The sequence below is a fragment of the Buceros rhinoceros genome, unplaced genomic scaffold, assembly GCF_000710305.1.
Source record: "Buceros rhinoceros silvestris isolate BGI_N320 unplaced genomic scaffold, ASM71030v1 scaffold15320, whole genome shotgun sequence".
Lineage (NCBI taxonomy): Eukaryota > Metazoa > Chordata > Aves > Bucerotiformes > Bucerotidae > Buceros > Buceros rhinoceros.
In genome coordinates this window covers 19243-25800 of record NW_010391421.1, presented here as the reverse complement: position 1 = coordinate 25800, position 6558 = coordinate 19243, and the positions used below count along the sequence as shown (strand labels likewise).

The 6558-nt window shown below is 38.1% G+C and overlaps 1 protein-coding gene across 1 annotated transcript in view; it reads right to left on the bottom strand.

Moving 5' to 3' along the window:
- The window catches only part of MARK1 (MAP/microtubule affinity-regulating kinase 1), a gene marked incomplete at its 3' end in the record, with an annotated part of 30285 nt that extends 24654 nt beyond the window's left edge, over window positions 1-5631 (bottom strand). Inside the window, exons 1-2 of the mRNA XM_010141711.1 lie at window positions 5434-5631; window positions 4683-4736 (exon numbers count right to left, since the gene is read on the bottom strand). The remainder of the gene's footprint in view (window positions 1-4682; window positions 4737-5433) is intronic.
- Window positions 5632-6558: the final 927 nt, after the last annotated feature.

The following is a 6558-nucleotide window of genomic DNA, read 5'->3' as shown; positions in this document are numbered from 1 at the left end:
AGAGTAAGAACTGAAAGAATAGGTGAAATCTTGGAATCTACCCGCAGGTACCTGTTGACTAAATGGCTTGCTCTGAGAAAAGATTAAACAACTCCAAGTGGTTTGAACCCCTGCAAAACTCCTCTCCCAACCACCTGCCCACTACTGAGACTACAGCACTCAAGGTGCCTTCCTCATGCTCAGGTTCCTCTGAGAGTTTGTGTTTTGCAGTTGTTTTCTGCTTCTGACAAGTTTCCAGCAGCTGTTTACCTGGAAACTGACATTTTCAGACCTTTTTCTGAAGTCACTCAGGTATAGGCATCTTGCAAATTAGGCAGATTTAACTTATATATTCCATAATACTCCTACATAACTAAGCCAAGCAGGTTTGCTAAAGCTGCTTGGCATGACAGATACCTTCCAACTCCGCAAGAAAAAAATTGTTCAAAGGCTGAAAGAACTGAAGTAATAATGGAACAGCACTGAGTAGAAACCACAAACACAGCCACATTACATCTTCTGTAGTTCCTGGCCCACGTGGTCCGAGGAGATGAGTACAGGGGTCTCAAATGCAGAGTGGAGAGAAAGAGCAGGGAACTTGATTCCCACATGGATGTTCAAAACAGCAGTGGGGGTGGGTGGGATGAAAATCAGGCACCTGAATTGTTCTCGGGAGTCCTGGTGTATGTTCAGAATTTTATTTGGTCCAGTATAAATGCACTTTTATACAAATTACAAAAATGTCAATGTTTGCTCTTCTAATTTTCTCTCTCAAGAGGAAAACAGCCTAGAAAAATCTCTGAACAATGGGTATCACTTGAATATAAGTGTTAACAGTATTCAAGTATTAAGAGTACATTACTTTACATTATTGAAATATTATATATTACATTATTTGCATTATTGCAACTCTTGGGATAAACCTCACCACTGCCACCACTTCCCCCTTGCAGAAGCATGCTGGCCATTAACCATACAGACACTACACCCCTCAAGAACACCTACGAGACCTCTACAAGCAGAGATATATTAAAGCAAGACCTCCACAGTTCTTGCCTATGAAGCCAAGCTTGTTAACTTTACAGAAATCTGGACAGACCAGTGAGATTAGTTTTCCTTTCATGATAAGCCAAGCTGCAGGATTATATAATTATCTATTTTACTGATAAAAGACAGCACTTTCAGAATTCACGCAGACCTCTATTTTCCTGGGCAGCTGTGCACTGCTCTCTCCGAAGGTGTAAGTGCTCCCTGCTTTCTCTCCCCACATCCCAACAACGCATTTACAGGACAACACTTCAGTCTCAACAAAGTCCTACCATTCAAAAAAGCCCTTGAATAAGCATCCCCTTGTTGCAAACGGGTTGCAGCTTTAAGAGCTTCCCTTATAGCAGAGGACAGCCAGCACCATCCTCCATTTGTATAACTTGTACTATGGGAAAGGCACAAGGCTTGAAAACTTGATTCCTGCTTTGACAGTTTCATTTTTCAGGACACAGACTGCAGAAAGTATAAAGATCTCCTGTCACACCGTTGCTAACACTTCTACTTGCTGTCAGGTTGCCATCTACATTTAAGATATACTATTTTAAGTCACTACAATACAACTAAAAACCTTCAGTTAACCAAGGCTTTTTCTTGCTTTGAAGGAGGACCTGCCTGATTGCTTTCTTGTTTCTAAGTCATTACTGAGAAGGCACATTGCAAAAAAATGTTATCTTTCAATAGGTCTCATATTGAATTGTTCCAAATCTACTACTACCACTTTACTTCTGTTCTGTTTTTCTTTAACAACAAAAAGAACCTAAGTTTGAGGCTTTAGATAGGTTTAAAGAATAAAAAAAAAGCCCACAGAACCCTAAAAGCGGAAAATCTGAAATGGCACTTGCTAATCAAACCTAAAAAAAGCACCTTCTGCTCTACTAGCAGTTTGCAGCAGAAGAGAATGCTATTTCAAAAACATCCCAAGTAAGCCAGTATAAGATGACACTTTCAGTGTAGCAGAAACGCAGAGAGAAGAACAGCTATTAGTTATAAATTCTAGTTATGATAGAAACCAAACACTTTAATTCGGGAACAAATTACAGTCATGACAGTGGAAAAAGCTGAGTCAGTACAGTATCAGTTACTATCAAGACAGCAAGTTCGAAAAAAGCCAGCTCTGTCTCCTAAACAGGTGCTCACTAAGATGGGAACCATGTATTTTGAAAACAAAATAAAAGGCAATGCCCTTGATTCAGTGCTCTTCATCTAGTCAAGCAGCTTCAAGAAATACAACTTAAGACTACCACACTGCATGCACAAGGACGCAAAATTAAAAATTTCACACAGCTGGCTTACTTGCGTCACCTCCTACTACTTGGTGGTCTATGTTAAAACACCTCTGTGAAGTACCCTGTCCATTCTATATGGTGTAAATGGCATCGGAGAGTGGCCAAGGACAAACTAAGCACTTTCTTTGCTTTCATACCCACGACTAACTACAGACCCAGTCTGTACGACACTTCCAGCAACTGAACTACGTGCTCAAATATTTCTGTTTACAACACAGAATGGTGCACGAGAAGCTCTGATGCCTCAACTCCTTTTACGTAATTACAGCAGCAGCAAGTACTAAGACAAAACCTACTTGCACTGGGCAGCCTTTATAAGAGAGTGAATGGGTAAGGGAATGGTTTGTGAAGGGCCCCATGCCTAAGATCGCTACGTATTTGACTAGTCACTATTGTCTTGTTTGATCAACAATAAAGGCCTAAAAGTTTTGCTGACCTGCATCCAAATTACCAGCTTTGAAGTTCTAGAGACTGTCCTCTCAACTATGCTAATTTAGATGGGTTCAAACTCATGAGTGGTATTTTTGTGGCAGTAACATACTCCAGTAATTCTCTATAAACATTCATTAGAAAAAGTGTCTGTTCCTATTACAACAACACTACTATCACTGCTTCCCATTCCCAACATTACTTCTTGAAGAAAAAATTTACCACTTAACAGCCCTTTGTACAGTACAACCTTGATGACAAAATTCTAAAAAATTCACGTTATACAATACAGCACATAAAGAATCACAAACTTTACATAATAGTTCAGTGTAGAAAGAAAAATAAAGATGACTGATTCCAGAGAGTAACAAGAAATTTTTTTATTGTTCTATTTACAATACACAAATGACCTATCAAAATACTATGAGAAGTAATTCTAAGCATACTGATGAGCCACTGTCCCACCCTCATTTGCTTTAAAAAACTTGTCGCCTGAGTGACTGTGCAAAAACTTAAAAGCTTTCAGGGAATCAATATTCAGTTTCAGTCAAAATTCTCAGAAAATTATAGGAAGCTGAAGACATTTAGAGTTTCAAAACAAAGATTATTTTTTCTGAAAATTACAATCAAGATGTTACAAAGGAAAACTTTATACCCACAAATTATCATACTTTCCAGTGTAAGCAGAAGATCCATGGGATAAATATTTCTAGAAATTATTGAAGAAGGGAATTGTAGATAAATCACTACATTTAATTTTTGTCCTTAGTTCTGCTATAAGCTGCTTCTAACTGTTCCTCCAAAAGTTTCTCTTCCTACCAGCTTCCCACTCAAAAAAACCACCAGTAACAGCAGTTACATCCTAATACATGAATATTTTGTGTACTACCTGTGTGGTGTGACAGCATCTTTTGTAAGCTATGAAAGTTTCATTTATACTTGGTATGATCTATGAAATGGTTACTGAATGCTTTTGTGTGAAATACAACTTACTTATCATTAAAGCAATTATCCCATATCTAAGTTTTTTCATGCTCAGTTTTCCAGCAAGTTTTAACATTTCTTTACCCTCTCACTGCTCAACACAGAGACAAACTCACCCAGCCCTCCAAGTAAGTACCAAGCTAGGCAGGAAACAAGAAGCGCAGGATTTCCCCAATATGCTTTGTCACATACTGCCTCTGTAGGTCCCTCCTCACTAGCTCAAATACTAGCAAAGAGATTTGCTTAATATAGGATACAGGACTTAAGGACAGCAAAACTTTTGCATGGACTCTGCACAGCAGGTTAAATTAAAGAACAAAGTAAAACCCTGAAGAACCCGTACTCAAACAATAATACTACAAAACAGCAGTAATGAGCTCTAGCCTCTTTCTCTCATTCTGCAGCTACAAACGGCAGCAGTCTAGTATCTGTAAACAAACCTCCACAGGACAATGCAACATTTCTGTGCTTCAGCCAAAACCAAACATACGCGTAGTTAAATAGTGAAAAAAACCCCAAACCGAACAGAAAACCCTCAAGGTTTTGTCAAAATACTTAAGAAAATGGTTATGAAGGGCTTCTGAATTTCTATTGACAGGCACAAGCAAGAAAATCCAAGAAAAATACTATCCTTTACAGCATTACATCTTGATTTAGTATGTAGACAAACTATTTGTGTACCTAATTAGATACAAATTTTATTGCTAGCAAAGAGTAGAGGGGAGGAGGAGAAAGAGCAAAGCAGCCGTGCTTAGGTAGGAACCACATAGAGTAACTGCCCTCAGATGAATTGCTCACGCACATTATAGCGCAGACAGTGGGATACTGCTGTCTCCAAGGTCATACATACACAAAGATGTTTGTTTAGCAAGATAAAGGGACCAAATCTTTTTGTCAAGTAAATAAAAGATCATAGTTCAACTGTATAGAATTTCAGACGTTATGGTATATTCTTACCTTTTGCAGACTAGTAGGATTTAGCTGGGTCTTATCTATTATTTTCACAGCAACCTTGGGGAAAAAAAAAACAACCAACCATGGATTAAACTCAGAAAAATGTTTGAGCAAAAATATATTGCGCCTCTGTGAGCAAAAGCATAGACGTGCCTGTAAGACATGAACATATGTCTGCTCTTATGCATTTCATCAAGCAAAATTTCCTCACCTATTAGGATCTACCAGCAGGAGCTCAGAACTTTGCTGCCAGATGGTACCACCAAGGAATCAGTTTTATACTCCTGTCAGTGTTTAGACAGAACAATGTTATCCTGTCCACTGCAAAACCAGGCCATCCAAACACAAGATCTGTCTGTCAATAGATTTCAATAGCAAGGATCTATCAACAGATTAGCAACATCAATGAAATCTATCTTCATTTTTGAAACGGTTGGGGATGAATAGACCCTCTCCCAGCCCCAAAACATCGTTTGATGCACAACAAACTTTTTTTTTTCCACTTCAAGAAGTTATATTTTAAAAAACAGGGGTGAGTGGTTAGAGGCAGAAAACTCAGGCACCTCAGGTAACTTTTCCTATATCCTGAAACAGCCCCTTTATATCTTCCTTTATGATGACAAAAAATGAGCTTGTTCTATTCAGAAGAGAAAGGTAAAAGAATAGCAAAAATACTTATTATAAAGATGGCCAAAGATACTATAGAAGACAGTCAGTGGTTAGGGGTTTTGTGGGGTTTTTTTGAAAGGCTTACCTCTCTTCCAGTAAGCACATGCCTTGCCAGCTTCACTTTGGCAAAATTTCCTTTTCCTATTGTTTTCAGTAAGCGATAATTTCCAATGTGAGGATGCTCTTCATTGGTAGATGTAATGGAGTTTCGACATCGGGGGATGTTTTGTCTGCTACTTGACTTGATAGGCTGGACGTGTGGTTCAGTGTATCCATCCACAGAGGTATGCTGGAAGGCAGATAACACAGTTGGGAATTTAGCTACCTGGATTTTAGACAGTTGCAGCAGAACAGACTAAAAACATAAAAAGGCGTAGAGGGTAACTGGTAAGTTTGAATGGTAGCCAGAGGAGAACATGCTGTCTTTGGGAAGAGTTTCTTGCATGTTTCAAGAAAAATAGGTCTGCAGAAAGACTTCACCAGCTCCAAAGGTAAAACTAGAGACACCTACGCAGTAATCAAAACCATAATGGATTTTTTTTTAATTTGAAACTATGCCAAAGTACACACTACACCATTACGTTGCAAATAAACTTGCCTAATCATAACCAGATTTATTCTCTTAAAAATACACAGTACAAAAAAAATATTTGTACTTTGACATTTTTGGAACCAACGTTTCACTCTTACTTTTTCCCTTAGCTTGCTTCACTCAAATAACATAATGAGAAAAATATTTTTTCAAGTAAGCTTTGTTCCCCAAACCTGTTTGTATCTTCAAGTCACAGAAGTTTGCATTCAAGTAATGAACAATCTACATCTTTATTTAAAAAAAGAGTCTATACTTGAAAAGAAAATCCATAACAACTCACAAATATATTTTAAATTGCAGAGAGTCTGAAGAACTAAAAGGATGTTATTTTTAATGCATGCCAACACATCATCCCACATTAAATGTTAGTCACTGAAATCTGTAACGCTTCTGTACTCTTTAACTTCCAAGTATGTAAGGGGCAAGATACAGATGGGGCTTGGAAATGCTCCAAGGAAAAACCAAAGTAACGGGAGATGTCGAAGGGGTGTTAAGTGTTTCAGTATTTCAAATGCTTTCTAACATCCGTGGCAGATGGGTCCAAATGCTTAACAGGTAAAATATAACCTCTAATCTTTTAAAATAGAAATTTTAAGGGAGGCAAATACTGTAGGTAGA